This window comes from Lolium rigidum, chromosome 2 (genome assembly GCF_022539505.1).
Source record: "Lolium rigidum isolate FL_2022 chromosome 2, APGP_CSIRO_Lrig_0.1, whole genome shotgun sequence".
Classification (NCBI taxonomy): Eukaryota; Viridiplantae; Streptophyta; class Magnoliopsida; order Poales; family Poaceae; genus Lolium; species Lolium rigidum.
The window spans coordinates 39,675,615-39,699,973 of NC_061509.1; the positions used below are offsets into that span (position 1 = coordinate 39,675,615).

The following is a 24,359-nucleotide window of genomic DNA, read 5'->3' on the forward strand; positions in this document are numbered from 1 at the left end:
TACAGGACTCCCTACCGACGTAGCACTAGCAAATTCTTCAGTCTACATCGACTGATGGATGAAAATCAGTTACAGTTGACACAGTCGTTTTTCAACACGTAATACTGAGTACACAACACTTGTCTTTGCCAAATAGATGAACATCCATTTAAATAAATTAAAAAAAAAACAGAATTTGAACTTATGTTGCAGCATCATATTAGTCCCTGGCTCCATTGCGTGGGCTGCTCTGGATTCATGCATTCAAAAGCTCCAACCAGCAGGATGAAGGCCTCCCTTTCACCTGATCAAACCAAGGTTTAAATTATGTCACGACATGTATGCACCTGGGTTTAACATATCAAGAACTTTCATCTACATGCGCAGTATAGCTGTTAACTTAACTGGCCAAATCATGCCTGCTATTAAATGAACCATCTATCAAAAAGATGGACAAAGAAGAGAACGACTGTGATATTGTTGAAATGGAGGGACAGCTAAGACTTGAAGCACAATTTATAGCAGTAGTACCTACGATGAAGCTGCAAGATGTACCTAGCATTGTCTCTCTTCCTCTGCTGTTCTTGTCTGCATTTCTTGTTCGCCGCCTTTTTCCCCTGAGCCTGATAAAACTACTTGTGGGTCCTCTGTATCCACTGGGCCGACTAAGCAGATGTCGAATGGTAACTATGAGCAACTGGTGGACAGAGAAACAAACAAACAAACAAACAAACTAGGATGTAGGATCAGTTGTGTTAACTCACCTCCCGATGCGGACGTCATGCTGTCCAAGAAGTATTGCGACAGCATATCCCTCGCCTTGGCAGCATCCTCATCTGCTAACTGGCGCACTTCTTCACAGTAATCTGGCTCCTCAATGCCTCGCAAAGCTTCATCATTCTCCATATCTATGACTATGTTATGCAACATGCCGCAGGCATAGATTGCCTCAGCTAGAATCTCCGGATTGACTGGACACGAAGTCTGCCTCTGCAGGAATTTCCACGTGTCTTGGAACCTCGCCAGCACCTTGGTCAGGCAGGTTGTGGCTGCGGAGTGTCTCCTATTGAACTCCGCCCTTGAGTCAGAGAGGTCTTCTTCCGGGTAAGATGTGAGTAGCCATGGGAGAAGGGGGTAACCTGCATCACCAATTAGGTATTCCCCGACTTCCGATCCATCTAATGCTACCTTCAGCTTACTGCCATTCAGACGAACACCCTCCTCACACTCCTTGAAGAGATCCCAGCCCTGCAGGTCGCTAGACCAGTTCATGCTACCTTCCCATTCCAACCAAATCTCCATGAACCTCATCTCTGGATCAACGATGGCTCGCATTAGAATGCTGACATTCTTCTCATGGTCGTAGGTTGGCCCAAATGGGACATGAGTTGTACATATGACACCGCAGCAATTATGCATGTTGTGGATCTTGCCAAACCTGGATTTGATCTTATCCATTTTACTGGAGTGTGGCCAGTACATGTGGTGCATCGCTCCCTTGCATATAGCAGCAATGAACCTATCAGTTACCAACTTCATGGTTGACTCGTTCACACCAACAGAGGATCCTAAGGTCTCTGATGGCTCACCACAGTACAGCCTTATCAGGGCAACTGCAACTCGATCTTGTAAACATAGTACCCTCCCATCAATAAATGTGTGGCTGTTCATATCGTCCATTGACGGCACCTTCACCAAGCTGCAGATGTAGTTAAATGTTTTTCTTGTCATTTTGAAGACAGACTCAAATCTTTGCGCGTCCTCAAAACAAGACAAGGTTCCTGTATGAGTAGAACACGTAAATGTGGTTACACAATCCATAACTAGCAAGGCAAGAGCTCTACTCTGACAGGGTTCAAATAGTGACATCCAAAAATCACATCTAAGCTTTAATTATCACAATATCACTCTTCATTTTTAGTCTCCATGTAACTTAGCTAACCAGTGAGAACAACAAATAATTAGCAACAAGAGGAAGTGAAGTGAAATAAGAGAGTAATGTAACATTAGTCAACATACAGCCATGAAAAAAGTAAGCTCATATAGAAAAAAAAACTAATTCCCCCGTTCTTATCTTGTTGGTTGCCTGTACACATGCTGCATCTCCACACGGTGTCCGCTCAACGATCAGCAGCGGTGAAGCTTGTCATTCCCGCGAGGGAGCTGAGGGGGTCGCTCTTGTCTTTGTCACGTGTGGTGGTCAACTACCGTGTATGCGTGAGCAAAGCTTCAATTAGAGCTTGCGGTCCTGGCATGGTGTTGGACTGGTAATTCCTTTATGCCCTGTTTGGTTGCATAGAATTGAGCTTGGAATTAGAGAATCTAGAATTCGGGTCCTGATTCTACCGTTTGGATGTGCACAGAATTGAGTTCTGGAATTCGGGATCCAATTCCGAGCCGCCCCGCGAAGTACATTTTTCGTGTCTCCCGATTCAGAGCTCTGGAGCTCGGAAACGCGTGGAATTGCTCGCGTACCGCTTCATCACTCAACCCCCGAGTCCCGGCCCTCGTCTCTTCCACGCCGCCTCGTCTCCGCCGCCGCCTCGTCTCTTCCCCGCGACCGAGGGCGGCGAGCCCCGCCTCTCCCCGCCGCCTCGCCTCTTCCCCGCAGCCTCGCCTCTCCCCGCCGCCTCAGCCCGAGCCTCGCCTCTCCACGCCGCCTCATCTCTTCCCCGCGACCGTCCCCAGGGCGGCGCCTCTCCCCGTCGCCTCCTCTTTCCCCGCGACCGTCCCCAGGGCGGCTTGAGGTCGCTGGGAGCCTCGGGGAAGACGACACCGTGAGGGGAGCTGGAGGCGCGGCTTCTCGGCGGCGGGGCGGTCTTGCGTGCGGTTCCGCACGGCATGCTCGTCGCCATCTGAGGCGCAGGTCGGCGACCCCGCAGCGGACGCGGTCAATCCCGTCTGCGTCGGGATGGTGCTCGCGTTGGTGTGCTTCAACATGTGCGTCCTCGTCTGGACGGGCCGCAGCATCCTCTGGCGTTGTAGATTCCGGCCGCCGCCCCGGCGGCACCAGCGGTCGCCGTCCCCACTTTATCAAGGACAGGAATGTTTGATTTATTTTTACATTCAATTCCACATAATATGCATCCAAACATGATTTAGAATTCCATTCGCAGCGTTGATTCTACACATGAACACCGTGCACATCCAAACAACAATTACGGTATTCCATTGAAATCGTTGATTTGGTATTCCATCGCCAATTCAATTCGGAGGCAAATTCTGTGCAACCAAACAGGGCATTAGGGTGTGTTCGTTTTTTGGATGGAGTGGAATGGTTCCGTTCCATTCCATTCCATCTCATCCCATTCCATTTCATGTGGGTGTTCGGTTGATTTCAGGAGCTGTGGAATGGAACGGAATCTAATTAGTCTAAACACCCAATTAATTAGACCCTAATTTAATTTAAACTCTTAATTAACATAATTATTCCCCAAACCACGGGAGAGGAGCCCGCCCGCGCCAGGCGACCTCCGCGCCCGCGCCCGTGCCCGGCGACCTCCGCGCCCTCGGCCGCGTCAGCGACCTCCGCGCGGCGACTTCGGAGGAGGGCGGCGGGGCGACCTCCGCGTGGCGACTTCGGAGGAGGGCGGCGGGGCGACCTCAAGGGGGCTGAGGGAGGGGTGGCCCGCCGGCGCGCAGGAGCTCGAGGGAGGGGGCGGTTTGCCGGCGTGGAGGAGGATGGAGGTGGCCTGGCGATTAGCGAGGGGCGCGGGAGAGGGATGGAGGTGGCCTGGCGATTAGCGAGCCGTTCCACCTTGTCCGGCCGATTTGCCCGGACGGGTGCGTTCCGCATCTGTGCCGAATATTCCCATTTGGGGAACGAGCTCGTTCCATCCTATCTACCAACCGAACGCGAGAACGGCTCCCAGGAATGGAACCGTTCCATTCTATTCCATCTAATTCCACAACCGAAGAGACCCTTACAGGACAAACTGACTCGATGTAAAATAGTCAACAGTTGGATAGGACTTACAGGTCATTCAAGGGGAATAGCCGAATGAGAATCTAGGAAAGTAGGGAGTATATGCAAAATCAAATAAAACGTGGAACACAAATAGAATAAATGAAACAAACAGAGCTAATGGATAAACTAAGATGAGCAAGCGGTGCAAATTTACCTGCAGACATGAAAGAGCGGTTGACATTTGTCTGGAAGTTGTTGGAATTTGCTGTGTACAAGCCATACCATTTCTTTACCATATCTCCTTCACGTACATATGCCTTCACACGCTCAATGTGGCTGAACTTGTCCCATTCAGGGCCAGATGGTCCCGTGCCTATGGAATAGAGCAACGCTAGGCTGCAGTAAAGCTCCAAATAACTTGCACTTATACCTCCCATATATTCCGGGAGTGTCTCCATGTCTTCATCCTGGAGCGAGATCGTCTGGAGTGCAGGAACACCCTCTAGCATCTTCAGCTTTGGGCAGTTTTTAATGCATAGCATTTGCAATATGGGAAGATTAGTGATCCTCTCCAGGTAAGGAAGTGCAGTTACTTCCAGCCTGATCAGGGATGCAAAGTTCTCTACATATGTGAGACCCCGTACATACTGTATCACTAATTTATTTAAAGCCCTTGCTTGGGAGGATAGGCCAGGAGGAAGACTCGTCAGATTGCAGTCATGTAGCGCAAGGTTCCGCAATACCGGAAAAGCTTGCACTTCCTCCACCCACTCCCACTCATCCCATTCCACCATCCCCACTAAATTCATCCGACGCACTTTAGGGAACGCAACTACCACATTGGAAGGACCCTGACTTTGGTGATAGTTCGACTGCATGAATTCAGGTCCAACACGCTTAATGGCTGGAGCGCGGTCGATCTGAATGAGCTCCAAATACGGGAGCTGACACAGGCCACTGGGAAGTAGTGTGCAGCAAGCCAAGTCAATAATCATTAGAGACCTCAAGAGCTTGAGCGGCACAGCTGATGATGACATCATCCATGTTGGGAGCCGTCGGCCAAAATACCCCGTGATGTTAAGACAATCTAAGCTCGGTGGAGGACACAGCTCATCAACCACCTTCTCAGTTTTTTGTTGCTCTTCCTCAGAGACACTATCTTCCTCTTTAATCTTCCTATTATCTCCCAGTCTACTATTCCACCTTAAGTCTAGGAAGGTCAGATGCACCTTTTCACCGAGCTTTGCCTTTGCTACAGATGATGGCGCAGTTACATTCTCTAATCCTGTTAGTCCTATGTGAGTGAGCTGATAAAGAGGGCCCAACTCTTCCAAACTGCACCAATCACCATCCTCTAGGGCTGGAAATCCATAAACTGTCCTCAAATTTGTTAGACGACAAAACCCCCTAGGTATGCCACATATACTCGTATTACCGATGTGAAGATACCTTAGCTGAATTAACTCTACAATGCTATGAGGAAGTTTCACCAATTGTTTGCTTCCCCAAAGGTTAATGTACTGCAAGAATTTCAATTTTCCAAGTTTATCCGTTAGAGAAGATATATCAGAGTGCTTCAGAAACAAGTACCTCAAGTGCTTGAACTCATGCAAAGATTCAGCCAATATACCAACCCCAGTTGAACATGCAAATAGAGTTCTTAAACTTGAAAAATGGGCCAACAAATCTCCAGACTTAATATTTATATGGCCAACTAAATTTAGTGTTCTCAATATCGTTTGTGTTTGTAAAGAACTCCAGTCTAATCCATCTGACTCTGACTCTGATGAGTTGCTCTCTAGGGATAATCGGAGAAACTTGTGTGCACTGAGTTTACTTCCAATATTAGTTTCTCCACTATGAGCTGCCAGTGCCTCATTTCTAGACACAAATTGAGCAAATGAGCGAACAACATCATGCATGCTGCAAACAGATTGATCAAAGTACTCTGCATTTGGCTCTATAAGGTTCCTCACTATCAGCTCCTTATAGTACCTGGTTCCTAATTCTTCCAAGCTGTCTGAGGTTCCATGAAGAAATCCTTCGGCAATCCACATGCCGACAATGTCTTCCTTATAAAACAATGAAGTTTTAGGGAGAAGGGAGTAGTATAGAAGGCATTGTTTGATGCAAGAAGGCAAATCTTCATAGCTTAAATATACTGCATGGTTTAGCTCTTTAGGCATTTCATTGATTGACCATATAGAGTCATCCAGAACCATCTTCCACTCATGGTGTGTTTTTTCTTTCTGACACAAGAGTCCTCCCAATACTTTGATAGCAAGAGGCAAACCATCACATTTTGCTACAATTCGCAACCCAGTATCCTTGAGTGTATCAATTTCATGTCCATCTGTTTCACAAGAGACTATCTGCGGAAGATTAAACCAAACTAAAATCAATAAGGAGTCGTTTGCCTTAAGAGAAAAAAAATAGTGGTATGTTAGCATGGTGTTAATTCAATTTTAGCTACCATAAGCTCCTACATAAAAAACTAAAGATGGACTAGTCAATATTGCACTACATAAACTTATTTGTCATTTGGGGCTGGAATTCGAGCTGATCCGGCTCGACTTGTTCGAGCTCGTTGAAACAGCGAATTAGTTCGGCATGTTGTCATTCATACTAATTTATCACTCTACATCAAAATAAATTACATATTAGTTACATATTCACAATTTTTGAAATAGAAATAGTTTTTCGAATATTTTTAAAATGTTCAATAATAATATGTTTATCATTTTTTTTGGAAAAATGTAAAAGTTAAACAAGTTAAAAGGGTATTCTTATTGAAATACATGGACATAATTAACACATGGTGGGATATATTTTTCAAATTTGTATACGGAAAAAATTCAATGCATTTTTTTGGAAGTTGCATTTGCAATTCAGCACGACATACATGATAATTTCCATTACAGTACTCTGCCATGACCGGCAGGCTATACCATGCCATTCGTTGCCGCGCGAATTGGTCATTTAGACCCGTTGACACTCATTTTGAAGCTTTGAACCGCCCTATGAACAATTACGGAGTAAACACCAAAAGCATGTTTGATGGACAAGTACTAATATGCGGGGCCAAAGCACTAGTACTGGTCTTCCTCGGAGCAAGATTTGTTTTTGAAAAGCAAGGCAAGAAATTCGAGCGTGCTTTGCTGCTGGCTCTGAACACTGGTTTGCTCGGGGTCTAACGATTTGTCTCTGGCGTAGAGCATCTTCACCGATGACTTTCATAGGCTCTTCATCTGTTCATTGGGGTTCAAACCAAAAAAAAAATCCCGCTTGGGCGAGGCGGCCTTGCAGTGTGGGTGCCGCCGTCGCCCTTCTGCTCGACTATCGGTGGGCGCTGCACCTCCACCATTTTTTTCCTATTGGAAGTTGATTTGGAGAAGAATCGGCGTGGGGACTTGAAAAAATTTCGCCAGCACCTGCTGCCGATGACCGCATACATAGCCGGCATGTGTGATGCCGACAACTATTTGGGGATAAACGGTGGCGAAGTCCTAAAAGCATCTTTAGCTGCTCGACGCATTTTGATCACCCAAAAAGACCGCTTGCGTCCATTTGGGGTCGGGCAGCGGACACGAAAATCGGCTAAAACAGCCAGAGTGACCGTTTGTGTATGTGCTGTCCCCAGTGACGCGATGCATTTTTACCGTCAAACTCATTTAATGGTGATCAGCGTCCCGTCGAGTCCCGCCGCCGGCGATTACCGGTTTCCGTGCAAGGGCGGTTGATTCGCACCCGCGGGCCAAGCGTTTGGCACGCTCGCTCACCGTTTCGCGCCCGCGGGAAACCGAGCATTGGTTACCGCCCTATCGTGCCTATATAATGTACGGCGTTGCCGGATAACGACAAACCCTATCTAGGATCCATGGCACACAACGAAAGCACCTAGATCCACGTTACCGCCATGCCTCGCGCCCGCTATCCGGAAGATCTGCAGAGACATCAACTCGAGGCGATGGCTGCGTACGAGGTCTGCCGCGTAGGCCCACGAAGACGAGCTCTACGGGCCCTACCAAGAGGGCATGGGGGAGGGGGAAGCAACACCGCGCGTGGTCGTCATTGAGGAGGAACGCGCATTCCTGGAGTCCCTCCATCGCCAGCCACCGGTCGGCAACCCAAGTCGGCATACATGCGGCCAATGCAAGGTTCGCCAAGGCGAGGGAGCTGTTCCGGGCCAGAGTCGCGGGATGCCCTGGGGCCACAGCCCCCGGACATTGTCTACCTCAACGGCGGTGACGACCTCGCCGACTTAGGCTACGACGAGGCCATCAGTGTGATGGATGAGCAGCGTGCCTATCTGCGAAGACACAAACGCGGTCCAAATTTGCGCCGCGAATACATTGTTGCGGTCATGCGCGGAAGGGGAAGGGACTCCACGACCACCGCCGCCCGGATCATGGTAGGAGGCCTCCATCTGCCGCCGCATGGCCCCACACATGCCGGCCAACGGGATGACACCAGCCAGACCACGCGAAGGTGGCAGCCAGAACCGGCCGTGCCCAACACCCTACCGCCCTCCCACCCCGATAGTCACCGGCAAGATCTGTCGGGGTCTAGGGTTTCTGCCAAGTCCAGCACCCACCATGCACCACTTCGAGGTGGCAAGGCCGAGTTCCGCTGAGGGGCGCTGAGGGGAAGCCAGGTCACCGTTAGGTCCAACCGCCGCGCCGGCGAAGCAGCCGAAGCAGCCGAAGCAGCCGACACCACCATGAAACAGGGCCGCCACCCTAGATCCAGATCCAACCTGTGCCACCGTGGGAGAAGACGAGCCCACCGCCGTCGTCCGTTGCACGGGCTTTGCCCGGCAGCTTCCTCCGGCGGTGGAGAGGAGAGGTCCTCGCGAGCCGCATGTGAGCGGAGAATAGTTCAACTGTTATGTATCCAAATAGTTTTGATATATTTTGTGTGCATCGTATTTTAATGCTCACTAGCTTTGCATAACAAGGTCTATATTACTGGTGAATGGTTGTGAAGAGAGTGCCTAAATGGGGAGTCGCTTGTCCTGAAGAAATTAATCAGATTAGCGCTTAGCAGCGAGCGAGCAAACACAACAACAACCCTATGTGCATCGCTGCCTGGCATCGCGGACAGAGAGTTTGAAGGACACAAACGACCAGATACAAAAAGTAGTAACATGCAGTAGAAAAATGTGGTGATATCACCTGACTGAAAATTAACTAGCTGAGTACCAACTCATGTTTAGCGAGTGTCAAGTTCTTTTTTTGCAAAAAATAATAAATAAAACGTGGTGTTTTCTCTCTAAAAAAACAAAAATGTCACCATTTGATACATTTGAGTTGAAATGCGGTGGTTTTGTGCTATTAACTCCAAGTTTTGCTCATCAAAGATTAGTTAGGCGGTTATTTTGACTATTATTATGAAGTTCTGGTGGTTTAACGTACGGCTGGAACAAGTAAAAAATATAACTTCTAGCTAGAACACTAATAACCTTATTGAAGGCATTGTTAGAAGCATGGACTTTCTCCAGGACGAAAACCCATGATCTATGATCGGACAACGGCGGTGTTTGTATACCGTTTCCTTCATGTAGACATCGTTTTTAGACAATTTACACTTCAAGTGTTGTCTTGGTGGTGTTTATACTACTGCTACAAAGATTAGATGGCTGTAGCGGGAATTTATTTTTAGCTTCTTTCTTTTTTAGTTGTGTGCATCGTACTGTCATTAGGAAACTGTGTTGAAATAGAGTTGAAATAGAAGTTGCACGTAATTGTTATCTTGGCAATATTTAATTTAATATATTCCCTTTATCAAAAAGAATCTAGATTTCAATTTTAAATTATGATTATATATACTAAAAAAACTAAAAGAAAGAAAACAATGTTTGGAAAGTACAATCCAAATTTATGAATTAGTTTGCTACCAACATACAACTATATTCAATCTAGCCCGTAAAGCGATACAATTTAGTTGCCTAGGAGCCAAGTTTTCCACTTGATCTAAGTTCATAATATAATGCCTTATTTGCGTACTGTGTATGGAGGTTTTGAGCACGAGTTGTGTCATATAAGTACCGGGTCCATGCGTGGTATGGATCCGTCTTATATTCGCAAAGAGAATACTAATTCCATTTGTTTTAAAAGCTGCTCAACTTCTTTTACATATGGTATAACTAAAATATATCTATATATTTTCGTATTTATGTACAGTTTGACAGCTTTTTAGGGATGGACGGAGTAAAAAACGTGTGCTAGCACTGGTGGAAAAATGGCCTTTGGTCGCGGTTCGCAACTGCCATTAGTCGCGGTTGCGCAACCGCGACCAAATAGGCGCGACTAAAGGCCCCCCCCCTTTAGTCGCGGTTGCTTAAGAACCGCGACTAAAGGCCCGTCCACGTGGGCGCCAGGCGGCCGTCGGGGCGGAGGACCTTTAGTCGCGGTTCTTCTGGCCAACCGCGACTAAAGGCCGCCCGCAGGTTTAGGGTTTTACCCCCCCTAAACCTGCCCCTCCCTAAACCCCCTAAACCTGCCCCCCCTAAACCTGTTTTCTGTGTAATTTGTATTGTTTTATTTCTTTTGTGCTTTATTTTAATTTTGAAGGAGTTTCACATATTCTACGGTACTACATACATGCATATGAATGTACAATTTCAAACAAATTTGAAATTAGAACCAAAAAGAATTCAAGAGGAATATATATTCAATATCATCGGATGACCATATACAATTTTGACCAAGTTTCCATACATAATTTAACGCATATAAAGTTCTAAGTCCTCGTAATGGTGTTCTCCTTTAGGATGGAGGACTTCCCTCCTGAACCATCCAGCTAGTTCGTCTTGAATTGGTAGGAAGCGAGCTTCTGGACTAAGCATCATCCGGAGGCTATTCCTCTGAGCATTGGTATCACTCGGAACCCGCTCAGAGGTGTATCTCCGGATCATCTTACAGACATAGTATCCACATAGATTGGTCCCCGCTGGCTGAATATCCCCACCATTCTTAGCGATTGACCTTTTGAATTCTAGCTCTTTTTTGAATTCACCGACCTTTGTATCTACGAACCGTCTCCAAACCCTACGAGGCAAAGAAAATTAAATGAACAAGAGAGTTACTTGATATTAGGAAATGAACGAAATAGGCCGATCGATATAGAGCGCAAATGAATGAAAATAATTACTTCTTCAGGGTTTTTCTCATGCCGGCCCAAAGCTTTGGATCCATATTCAGAGAGTCGTGGACGAGACATTCTGAGGTGTCAATTTTAATTACTAGCAGAATCCAGTGGAACCTGCGGACATGATACATGCACAGTACGTCATGCATAACTCATCGATTAGCCGGCCACATACCATGCATGGAGTAAACAAAAGAGAATGTGCTCAAGACAGAAACACTCACCCAAAATGGTAAGGAAATAGAATATCACTTTTGAGTTCCTGCTTTGTAAGAAACTGCCACAGGTCTGCCTCCACGTCGTCGGGGTGATGGTCTAACACATATCCATTGACGATGTGTGGGTCAATGAACCCAACATCACAAATGTTCCTTACTCTGCATTCCTTAATCTTCATTCTGCATGTATAATAGCGGAGTCAACAATATAGTTAGGACATATATATAGTGCAGGCAATATGAATGAGTTGGGGTAGAAATAAATCACTTACAGAACGTAGCAACTGATGATAGATTTATCGAGCTCGCGCAGATTGAAAAGCTGGAACAATTCACTCAGATGAATTGTTACATAGTAATGTTTGAAGTGATGCTCATGTCTAACTTCCGCATAAATATAATCTTTGGCGTTTTTATTTTGTATGTAACCCTTGTACCATTTCAGCAGACCTTTCATTTGTGTAGGTAGATCCTCTTCCTGCGCAGGCTCGACGAGAGGCCCATTCTTCACATATGTAATTACTACCTCCTTCACTGGCGCCTCATCAAGGCCTAACAGTTCACGAAGAGTAATACCTAAGTTGGCCGCTTGTTCTCTGGCACTCGTTACAGTCAATCCCTGTGCCGTCGCAGCTTCTATGATCTCGGGGGCATCCGGACCGGCGGCTTTGACTATAAGCGGGGCAATCGATTGTTTACTTTGTTCCCCGAGATGGGCAACTCGTTTCCCGCTTTTTTTACTTTCTAATTCCGTTTTCTCGGCCTTCTCCCGCTCTTTCTTCTCCTTGAACATGAGTGCCTGCCTGCGAAGTTCACGTGCATAGTCGTCAGGCAGATTCTTCGCGGCTTGGGACGGTGTGCTCAAAAATGACTTAGCCCACTTCTTTTGATCATCAGAATATACTGGCTTGGGCTCGGGCTCTCTTTTCTTCTTGCAGTCCGCCTTCCATTTCTCATAATCAGCAGCCCGCGGCCGCGGCAGTTTCCTCGGCACTATGTTCCCAAGGCCTTGTGGGGAGAGGCTTCAGTGATGGCTCCGGTACCTTTGTGGTCTTAGGTACATAAGGGTCCGGGTTAATAATCCAGGACTGCTTCTGCTTCTTTGCCGGAGGTGGATTGGGGGGCGGCGTCTGATCACCCGCCGGACGAGGACTGGGGGGCGGCGGCTGATCACCCGCCGGACGTTGTGGACTGGGGGGCGGCGTCGGCTGACGTGACGGAGGTGTAGGTGAACGGCCACCACCACCACCACCACCACCACCGTAGGGGGGTGGACTTGTTGTCCTTGGCGCCTCGCCTGGAAACTTGATAAACTTCTTTTGCCATAGAATGAACTGGCGCTTGACATCTCCAAGTCTTTTCTCCCCTTCGTGTGTAGCAATGTCAATGTCCAGGTACTCAAACCCTTTGACTATGTCCTCCACCATGACACGAGCATAGCCATCTTGAATGGGGTTGTTGTGGTGGAGTGCTCCGAGTAAACATGGTAAAGCACTCGCCGATGGCTACCTTCATGGACATGTTCCCGACAGATAATACGGATGACATTCTTTCATCTCCTTTATATCGTCCACGGGGTAGCGAGGAGGCTCCGGTGCAGTAATTTCGAGCGCCAGAGGCTCCGGTGCAGTAATTTCGATCGTCGGTGCATCTGCACCAGCCGGTGGGGCCTCCGTGGAAGCCACGCTGCTTCTCCGCTGCTGGCTTCCGAGATCCACTGGATGATCTTCATGCTGCGCTCGAGCTGCATCTCTTTCGGATACTAGTACATTCACGGTTTTCTTCAATACATCCATTTCCGATACCAACCGCACCACAACATCTGCGTCCCGATCCATCTTTCTCTTACGGCTTTTGTAACCGTACGGGTCATCGTTCTGGGGGAACCCTATTTTCCGCGAAACGTGCCCCATGCCTCATACACGTCCTCCGTGTTCAGGATTCCCGAGGGCTTTTGTCAGGGCGTCGTTCTCTCTGTTGAACTTGATCCTCCCCTCTTGAGCATCCCTCATTGCCTCAATAAGCTTTTGGGTGGGTTTAATTATTTTGCCCTGATAAACACACTCCCCTGTCTCCGGGTTCAGCGATCCCCCATGCCCGTACCACCAGCTTTTGGCCCTTCGGTCCCATCCCTCCGTACCTGGACGGATTCCTCGCGCCCTCAGCTCGGTCTCCATCTTCTCCCACCTAGGCTCCCAAAGGCGATACCCTCCTGGCCCCATAATATGATTGTACTCCTTCTTAGCCGCATTTTCCTTATTTTTTTCTGATATTTGAATGAACTGCTCCGATTTCTTTTGCTTCACAAATTCTGGCTAATCATGTTTCAGTTTCTCATATTGTCCTTTGAAATCCGGAGTCTTGTTCTGCTTGACAAAGTCATGGGCTAGATTTTGCTTGAATTTCCGGAATGCGTCGGCCATCTTATGAAGAGTGAACCGTTTGACTAGCCTCCTCCTCTCCTTGTTTTCCTCAATCTTGTTACCCTCCTCATCGAATTTGTTGTATTCCGGAGGTAGAACGAAATGTTCCATAAGCTTGTTGAAGCAATCTTTTTTTGTTCTCTTATCGACAAAAGTGAAACCAACACGTGCCTTCTTTGGCTGATTCCACTCCTGGACGGTGATCGGGACGTTCTCTCTAACAACGGCTCCGCATTGGCTGACAAACTTGGTGGCGTTCTTGCGGGGCTCCAGCGGCCTGTCGGTTGCTTCCTCGACAACCTCGATGGTGCATGTTTCTCCTGGTTTCATCGTCTTGGTTGCGCCACGCTTTGACGACGTACTCGATTGTTTCGACGATCCGGCCGAGGGCTAAAATAAGAAAGAGAGTCGCGCGCGTTAGTACACACATATTTATTCAAATCAGGTAGTTTGTATCACCAGAGGCTCAATGTATATATATACCTCGGCGCCGGAGGTGGTTGCTACTTCCATTTGAAGATCGTCGTTTATCGACGTTTGTTCAAAATCATCTTGCTGACGGCGCCCTTCATCTTCACCGTCAAGGTTCAGATAAGAAGAGATATCATCTTCTTCTTGTCCGGTCGGCACATATAGAATATCGCCGTTTATGATGCCGAACATATGGGCTTCACCGTCCCGATCATAGTTGTCCATAATCGGGTCAGCTCTATCGTCCGCCATATGTCAGTCCTGAAAACATGTAGTAAAAACAAATTAATTGTGTATATGCCAGCATTATCACATCTCTTCTACATATAAAGAGAGAGGGCGACGAGGGAGGCGAGAGGGGGACGCGTATATAGCGGTGGCGGTGGCGGTGGCGAAAGGGCGGTGGCGGTGACAAAATACCCCGCGCGTATACGGAGGGGGCGACGAGGGCCTCGCCGCCCTCCGTATACACGCGGGTCGGTGGCGAAAGGGCGGTGGCGAAAGGGGGGCGGTGGCGGTGGTGTTGTCAAAATTTTCGTTTCCATATTCGTTTCCGGGGTTTCCGATTTTTTTTTCGATTCCGTCAAGATAGGGGGGCGGTGGCGGTGGCGGTGGTGTTAGCTCACATCAAGTTTTACTTTTTTTTGAGACATAATTTTTAAGTCATATTTTAGTTTTTTAAAGTCAAATTTTAGTTTTTTTTTAACACAATCTTTTTTAAGTCACATTTTAGTTTTTTTACACAATCTTTTTTAAGTCACATTTTAATTTTTTTTACACAATCTTTTTAAGTCAATTATAGTTTACAATTTTTATTAACAAAAACAAAAAAAACAAAAAAAAACAAGAGAGCGGGGGCGCCCGTGGCGCGCCCGCTCTCTCTCGCTCCCGCGGCGCGCGCGCGGTACGGGTGTGGGCGGCGCGGTTAGGGTACGTGGGCGGCGCCGGCGGAAGGGTGTGGGCGCGCGGCGGCGGAGGTGTGCGGTGGCGCGCGCGTGTGGTGTGTGGCGGCGTCTGGTGTGCGGCGGCGCAGGTGAGCTAGGCAGCCGCGGCGGCGGGAGACGGAGGTCGCGCGCGCGGCCGGCGCGGAGAGACGTCGACGACATACGGGGGCGGGGCGGCGTGGTCTTCGCGGGAGCGGCGGCGTGCGTGGGCGTCGGCGTCGAGGAGGCGTCGGCGGCCGTCGAGGCGCGGCAGAGCGTCACAGAACTGGCGGAGGAAGAAGAACTGGCGCGGCCGTTCGGGCCGCGCGATATTTATAGCGAGAGGGCTTTAGTCGCGGTTGGGGTCACCAACCGCGACTAAAGGGTGGCCTTTAGTCGCGGTTGGTGACCCCAACCGCGACTAAAGCCTTTTTTCGCCCCTTTTGTGGTTCCCGCGGAAAATGACCTTTAGTCGCGGTTGGTGACCCCAACCGCGACTAAAGGCCTTTTTCAAAATTCTTTTCATTTCAAAATCTTAAAAATACAAATAATATATCAAAAAATTCGGAAAAATAAAACTAATACATTTCAAATTCTTAAAAATACAAATAATATATCAAAAAATTCAGAAAAATAAAACTAACTCATTTCAAAATCTTAAAAATACAAATAATATATCAAAAAATTCGGAAAAATAAAACTAATTCATTTCAAAATCTTAAAAATACAAATAATATATCAAAAAATTCAGAAAAATAAAACTAATTCATTTCAAAATCTTAAAAATACAAATAATATATCAAAAAATTCAGAAAAATAAAACTAATTCATTTCAAAATCTGAAAAATACAAATAATATATCAAAAAATTCAGAAAAATAAAACTAATTCATTTCTAAATCTTAAAAATACAAATAATATATCAAAAAATTCAGAAAAATAAAACTTATTCAGTTTAAAATCTTAAAAATACAAATAATATATCAAAAAATTTAGAAAAATAAAAATAATTCATTTCAAAATCTTAAAAATACAAATGATATATCAAAAAATTCAGAAAAATAAAACTAATTCATTTCAAAATCTTAAAAATACAAATAGTATATAAAAAAATTCGAAAAAATAAAACTAATTCATTTCTAAATCTTAAAAATACAAATAATATATCAAAAAATTCATAAAAATAAAACTAATTCATTTCAAAATCTTCAAAATACAAATAATTTATCAAAAAATTCATAAAAATAAAACTAATTCATTTCAAAATCTTCAAAATACAAATAATATATCAAAAAAATTGGAAAAATAAAACTAATTCAATTCAAAATTTTAAAAATACAAATTATCAAAAAATTCATAAAAATAAAACTAATTCAATTCAAAATTTCTTCCCGGCCGCCTCTGTCTTCTCGTTGGCCCCCTCCTCCCGCCTTTGTCTTTCCGCCGACCCCCTCTTCCCGCCTCGTCTTCCCGCCATTTCTTCCCTGTCTTCCCGCCTCTTTCTTCCCGCCTCCTGTCTTCCCGCCTCTTCCCGCCTCTTTCTTCCCGCCACTTTCTTCCCGCCTCCTGTCTTCCCGCTCCCATTTTTCCCGCCATTTGTCACTACATATATGTCGCCCGGCTTGGCCAGCATTATCACATCTCTACAATCTCTCATCACTCTCTCATGGCTTCCACCGCACCCACTCTAACCTACCAGCAGGTGGAGGAGCTTTGCGCCTCGAACTACCCTTGCCCACCGGACTACCGCGTCCCCGCCGGCTGGAGCCTAAGCGCCGGCGGCGTGCCGGTCCCTCCCGTCCCTCAGGGTACTGCGCGCCGGGCGGCCATCACGAACCACTACTACCTCGACCTCACGCCGGAGCAGCGGATGAATCCCGCTGGCATCCCGATAACCAGCATACTTGGGACGCCTTCTTCATCAATCGGCGTGAGAGGGCGCTCGCCGGGTATGAGGAGGACGGTCCGCCTCCCCGGGAACTTCCACGAGGCCGGCCGTCGGCTATGGTGGTACGGCCGGACTCTGCAGAGCGTCATGGACTACATCACGGCCGGCGATATCCCCCGCATGCGCTACCCTCAGTTCGAGCCACGAGCGCCGCCCGATGACAGCGACGATAGCAGCGACGACGACGGCGGCAACTTAGAAGGCGACGACTACCAGTACAACGTCGGCGGCTATGAAGACTACGAGTATGCATATTATACGCCTAGGCAGGAGTATGACTAAATCACTCCAAATTTCATGTATCATCTTCGAGAAGCTGCGCCACGGGAGATTTTCCAACCCTTTACCCAACACTGTTAGAGAAGATGGAGTCTTTCACGGGTTTGCAGGAAAATTTTCCCGAGGAGCAACTTCCGAAGATGTCGTAGGGCGTGTGCACCGACGACATCTTCGAGAAGTTGCGCCACGGGAGATTTTCCAACCCTTTACTCCATCCATGGGGATGAAACTCTCCCTACCTGCTAGGTTGGCTTGTTGGTCTGCTTGCCAAGGCGTATCGATGCTCCTTTTATAGGCACGGCGCCGCCGCTGCTTTGTCTTGTTCCTCCGACGGGGTGTCGTGCGCTACATGCTTTATCTCATCGAGCAGGTGCGTCCACCCACGCGTCCTTATCCTCGCCGACAGCCTTTAGTCACGGTGGCAGTCTCCAGCCGGGACTAAAGCTTACCCAAACGTCCTTATCCCACCGACAGTTTTCTTAGATGACACAAAAACCACATTTAGTCCCGGTTGCACCCACCAGCCGCGACTAAAGCTTACCCAGACGTCCTTATCCCACCGACATTTTTGTTAGATGATACAAAACCACCTTTAGTCCCGGTTGCACCCACCAGCCGGGACTAAAGGTTAGATGACCAGCTCGAATCAATCAATCATTCGAAAATGGACACCAAACACATCACGGGTAATATAATTCACATGATCCATTCAATAAAGTTTGGTACAAAAATTATTACACATCATTTCTTCCCTTGTGTCCCTGCTTGCTTACGATTGTGCCGTATCCATGGAGCATCCTCATCATTTAACTTAATGCTTGGGTCGGTGTTCACTTTGAAGGGCGGAATTTCAGCAAACATATTATAATCTTCTCGACATGTCCGTCTTGTCCTCCACTCCCACGATGTTTCTTTTCCCTGAAAGAACAATGTGGCGCTTTGGATCATCGCATGATGTACTGATCGTTTTCTTATCTTTCCGTTTCCTCGGTTTGCTACACATGTCCTTGACATAGAAAACCTGAGCGACATCTTTCGCTAGGACGAATGGTTCGTCAAGGTAACCAATATTGTTGAAATCCACCATTGTCATTCCGTATTGCTGGTCCACCTTTACCCCACCCCCTGTTAGCTTGAACCATTTGCACCGGAACAAAGGGACCTTAAAGGAGGGTCCATAGTCAAGTTCCCATATCTCCTCTATGTAACCATAATATGTGACCTTTTGCCCATTCTCGGTTGCTCGCATCAAAGCGGACACCACTGTTTTGGTTGGTGCTCTTTTTATCTTGGGCGATCGTGTAAAATGTATTCCCATTTATCTCGTACCCTTGGAAAGTCGTTATAGTCGAAGATGGTGTCTTGGCCAACATGTACAGCTGATCTCCAACATCATTGTCATTCATTAAATGTTTTCTCAACCAACTGCCGAAAGCCTCCATGTGGGCCTTCCTAATCCAGGATTCAGGCTTCCCCGGGTTGTCCGAGCGTAAAATATTCTTGTGTTTCTCAAAGTACGGAGCCACCAAGCTGGAATTGGTCAGAACTGTGTGGTGTGCTTCGATCGGAGAATGGCCGTCCATACATATCGTTGATTTCCTTCCGATCGTGCCTTTTCCACTTAGTCTCCCCTCGTGCCGCGATCGAGGAAGACCAATCGGCTTAAGGTCAGGAACAAAGTCAACACAAAACTCAATTACCTCCTCATTTCCATAGCCCTTGGCGATGCTTCCTTCTCGGCCTAGCACGGTTACGAACATATTTCTTTAATACTCCCATGAACCTCTCGAAGGGGAACATATTGTGTAGAAATACAGGACCGAGAATGGAAATCTCTTCGACTAGGTGAACCAGGAGGTGCGTCATAATATTGAAGAAGGATGGCGGGAACACCAACTCGAAACCGACAAGACATTGGACCACATCGTTCCGTAACCGTGGTAGAACTTCCGGATTGATTACCTTCTGAGAGATTGCATTGAGGAATGCACATAACTTCACAATGGCTACTCGAACATTTTCCGGCAGGAGCCCCTCAAAGCAATCGGAAGCAATTGCGTCATAATCACGTGGCGGTCGTGAGACTTCAGGTTTTGGAACTTTTTCTCCGCCATGTTTATTATTCCCTTTATATTGGACGAGAATCCGGACGGGACCTTCATACCGCTCAGGCATTCAAAAAAGATGACCTTCTCTTCTTTGGTCGGAGCGTAGCCGGCACGACCTTGAAACCATTCCGGATGCCGGTCATCGTGGTCTTTCAAACGTTGCTCGGTCCTCGCCGTGCTTCCTTTGTATCATTTGTCTTCCCATACACGCCCAAGAAGCTCGGGAGGTTCACGCAAATATTCTTCGTAACGTGCATCACGTCGATTGCAGAGCGGACATCTAGGACTTTCCAATATTCTAGCTCCCAGAATATAGATTTCTTCTTCCACATGGCTGCGTGCCCGTCAGCTCGCTTCGGAACTGATTGTCCGCCAGGACCCTTTCCAAAGATGACTTTCAAATCCTTGACCATATCAAATACCTCAGCACCGAGTGCGTTCCGCGAGCTTCGGCCGGTGATCTGCCTTGCCGTTGTAATGCTTGCCTTTCTTTCTTACTCGGATGAATTTTCGGAAGAAATCGACGATGCCCAAGGTACACGTTCTTCTTACAATTTGGCAAATGTACACTTTCGAGTCTCATGTAAGCAAGGCGTGCATGCATTGTATCCCCTATTTGACAGTCCCGAAAGGTTACTAAGAGCAGGCCAATCGTTGATGGTTACGAAAAGCAACGCTCGTAGGTCAAATTCCTCTTCTTTGTGCTCATCTCACACACGGACACCGTGTCTGCCCCACAGCCTGTAAAAGTTCATCAACTAATGGCCTTAGGTACACATCGATGTCGTTGCCGGGTTGCTTCGGACCTTGGATGAGCAATGGCATCATAATGAACTTCCGCTTCATGCACAACCAAGGAGGAAGGTTGTAGATGCATAGAGTCACGGGCCAGGTGCTATGGCTGGAGCTCGCTCGCCAAAAGGATTCATGCCATCCGTACTTAGACCAAATCTTATGTTCCTTGCGTCGCTGCAAAATCTTTGAACTCTCTGTCGATCGTTCTCCATTGCGTTCCATCTGCGGGGTGTCTCACCTCCCCGTCCGACTTACGGTCCTCTTTGTGCCATCGCAACATCTTGGCATGCTCTTTGTTCCTGAACAGACGTTTCAACCGTGGTATTATAGGAGCATACCACATCACCTTGGCGGGAACCCTCTTCCCGGGTTTCGGCCCTCAACATCGTCACCGGGGTCATCGCCTCCGATCTTATAACGCAATGCGAGTGCATACCGGGCATTCATTCAAATTTTCGTATTCACCGCGGTAGAGGATGCGATCGTTGATGCATGCATGTATCTTCGAACCTCTAAACCTAGAGGGCGAGACAACCTTCTTTGCTTCGTAAGTACCGGCGGGCAACTCGTTATTCTTTGGAAACATATTCTTCAACATTTTCAGACAAGTTTTCAAATGCCGAGTCAGCTACACCAGCCTCGTGCCTTCCATTTCAGCAAATCCAGTGTGCAACCCAGCTTTTTCAAACCATCATCGCATCCGGGTACAGCGCCTTTCTCGTGATCCTCTAACATGCGATCCAAATTCTCCCTCTCCTTTTCAGTTTCGCAGCTGTCTCCGTGCATCGGCAATGGTCCGGCCAAGATCATCAACGGGATCATCACGTGCCTCTTCTTCACCTTCCCCTTCACCTTCAGCATCCTCCATGAAAGTATCACCGAAATGAGCAAGATAGCTTTCATCGATGAAATCATCCCCTTCTTCATCTTCTTCCATTATAACCCCTCTTTCTCCATGCTTGGTCCAACAATTATAGCTTGGCATGAAACCGTGCCGAAGCAGGTGCATGTGAACATCTCTTGAGGAAGAGTAACCCTTCCGATTCTTACGGTTAACACATGGACAGATAACAAAACCCCCGCTTGTTCGCATTAGCCACTACGAGGAAATCTTTCAAACCCGTAGTGAACTCGCCGGAGAGTCGGTTACCGTACATCCATTGCCGATTCATCTCGCATTATTATAATATAAAATATATAATTAACCATCATGCATTTGTTAAACTAACTAGCTACAAACAATATAAATTAAACAATGAACTACACACATGCATATTTTATCAATGACACATCAAAGGTTCAAGTTGCTAACCGCGATCGAGGAGGAAAAAATAAATGAGAAAGCTCAAGTGTGGCTCCAACACTTCATATCATGTTTGTTTCATTCTCTTGGGGCATTTCATCAAACACCTTATGTGCATAAGAGGAACCAAAAGCAAACCTAACACCCACTTGTGAAGTTTGTGAAGAGAATGGCTCCAAATGGCTGAGTGTTGGCTGCTGGATGGGTATATATAGGGGAGGGGATTTAGTCGCGGTTGGCCTGGACAACCGCGACTAAAGGCCTTCGGGCACCTTTAGTCGCGGTTGGCCTGGCCAACCGCGGCTAAAGCCCCCCACGTGCACCAGCTGGCCACCGAGCGCCCTGGGCCCAGGCCTTTGGTCGCGGTTCTCCTGCCGAACCGCGACTAAAGGTCCCATTAGTCGCGGTTCCTACAGCTTCGCGACTTATGGGGCTGGACGGAAGCCTGTTTTTCCACCAGTGTAGTAGTCTATATTTTTTACTCCAAATTAAGCTAAGAGCTAGCCGTTTTGAAAGTTGTTTTGAGTTTTGTTAAGTACCTGATTCTTGAGCAATGACCATCCATCATCCTCTACTAACTTGTCGACGCGGTGATAGGGAAGCATAGCTTTCACCCCTCGTGCAACTCTTTCATCTCTAGTGGTGACGAGGATTCGGCTACCTCGAGCAACGACATTAGCCAAGTGACTTCCAAGCACGTCGCCGCATGCTGTGGGGCTTCACACATCATCCATCACTATAAATAGCTTTTTCCCTTTCACGGTACTAGTAAGGATTGGTTGAAGCACAGCCAACACCATTCCACCACCATATTCTCCTCCAGCAAGTGTGATGATTGTCTTGATCAGCTCAACCTTTTCAAAGTTCTGGTTGACGCTCAACCATATTGTCTTGTCGAATTTTGCATTAATGCTTTCATCTTTGAATACCATCTGGGCAAGAGTGGTCTTACCAATTCCGCCGACCCCAACAATGGCTACCACCATGATGTCGGCGTTGCCCTCCTTTTCAGTTAGCATGATATCAACGATTGCTCGTGTGTCTTCTTCGATCTTCTCGCCGACTACACCTGACCGATCAAATTCCCCTGACGTCTCACGGCTGCGAATACCAGAATGAGAGGCATGCACCCTGCTGTTACGGTCCTCATAGGAACCAAGATTGATAAAGTTGAAAGCATCGCCTCGCTCCTTGATGATGCCGAGCTTCTTATTGAGCTCCTTGATGCGGGTGCCGATGTTGTGGGCATGGGCTGGATTCCGCATGCAAAAGAGCAAGGGGTTGAAGCACCCAACATCTACGGTGGATTGACCTTGCTCCATGGCCTTGAGTTGGCATAGGTCAAGGATGTCAGCAACTTCGTACATGGTGCGCTTGAGCTCTGCCACCCACTCTTGCATGGTCTTGTCAGTGATGTTTCTTCTATCAGCATCAGCGAGGAAGTTCTTGAGGTCCCTAAGCTTGAGATCCATCTTGTCGATCTCGTCTCTGACTCCAAGCAGCAAGTGCACCTCTTCCCTTGCCATCTCCATCAGCATGTTTTGCACGTAGGATGCAAAAGCATCCAGGACCATCGCCATTTTTGCAGCGTTCTTTTTTCCTGTAACAAAGATAGAACACATATCATCCCCAACACTCGTTGTACTAACTAATTATTACCAGCAAAAAAAGGTGAAGAAAGGGGGACTGCTGCAATTTCTAAGACGATTCCATGAGGAACCAAGAGTTGTAATTTATAAGCATGATAAACAAACAAAGTAGGCAAAAGCTACTTGTATCGATAGATGCAAACAAAGGCAGCTAGATAGAGAGGGGTGATCCAAAATTACCTTACCTTCAAGGATGGATGGTTGTTGTGTCCCGCTCTAGCTCCTATGGATCAAAAGTTTGTACCGGTTAATAGGAAGAACGGGGCACCACCGCTGAAATATCTGACATGACTACACGAGGGACACACGAGTCGTTATCTATAAGCATGAGAAACAAACAAAATATGCAAAAGCTACTTAGTTCGATAGATGCATGCAAAGTCAGCTGAACAAAGAGGGATCCGAAATTACCTCGAAGAATCGACGGATGGATGTTGATTCCTCGTCTAGCTCTCATCTGCATCAAGTGAAGGGCAGAGAGCCCATCCACATGTTGTTTCTACTAATGGTCAGAAAGTCAGATGCCACCAATCCATAGATGCAAGCAAAGCCAACTAGACAGAGGGATCCAAATCAAATTACCTTGGGTTCAAACTCGTACACGTGAAGGGCTCGAAAGGACTCGGCCGAAGGCCTCTGGCACCACACACTTACCTTGGGTCTCTGTAATTATACTAAGTGCCACATTGTCTACCAATCCATCCACATGCTGTTTCCACTAATGACGCTAGATTAACAGACAGTAGTGTCAGATTATTCAGAAAAGTGAGATGCCTTTGCTAGGGATGGGTGCGCTCATATTAGTGCAAGGTGCTTGCTCTTGCGATTTGTACTTGATTAAAGCTCATCTTCCAGTGTCAGTCACATGCGTGCATGCATCCTTAAAGGCATCTGACTTTCTATCCGTTCTGACACTCCTACTAACCAGTTCCGACTAGATCTAGCGTCATTTGTGGAATGAGCATGTGGATGGATCAATTCACGATGTGTTGGTTAGTATAATTATAGAGACTGAGCAAGACTACCCAACAAGGCCACGATTAATTGGATCAGTTCACGATATGCAATTAGAGACTGAGCTTGTTTCCCGGAGATTAAGAGCATCTCCACCGGTGTGGGTCCATTTTCGATTAATTGGATCTGGCGTTTTTTGGAACGTGTCGGTGTGAACCCATTTTCGATGCCGATTCCTAAAATACTATCGGAAG

At 47.1% G+C, this 24,359-nt stretch overlaps 1 pseudogene; it reads right to left on the reverse strand.

The window, feature by feature from the left end:
* On the reverse strand, positions 1 to 23,082 carry LOC124691614 (annotated as a pseudogene).
* Between the last annotated feature and the right edge of the window lie 1,277 nt (positions 23,083 to 24,359).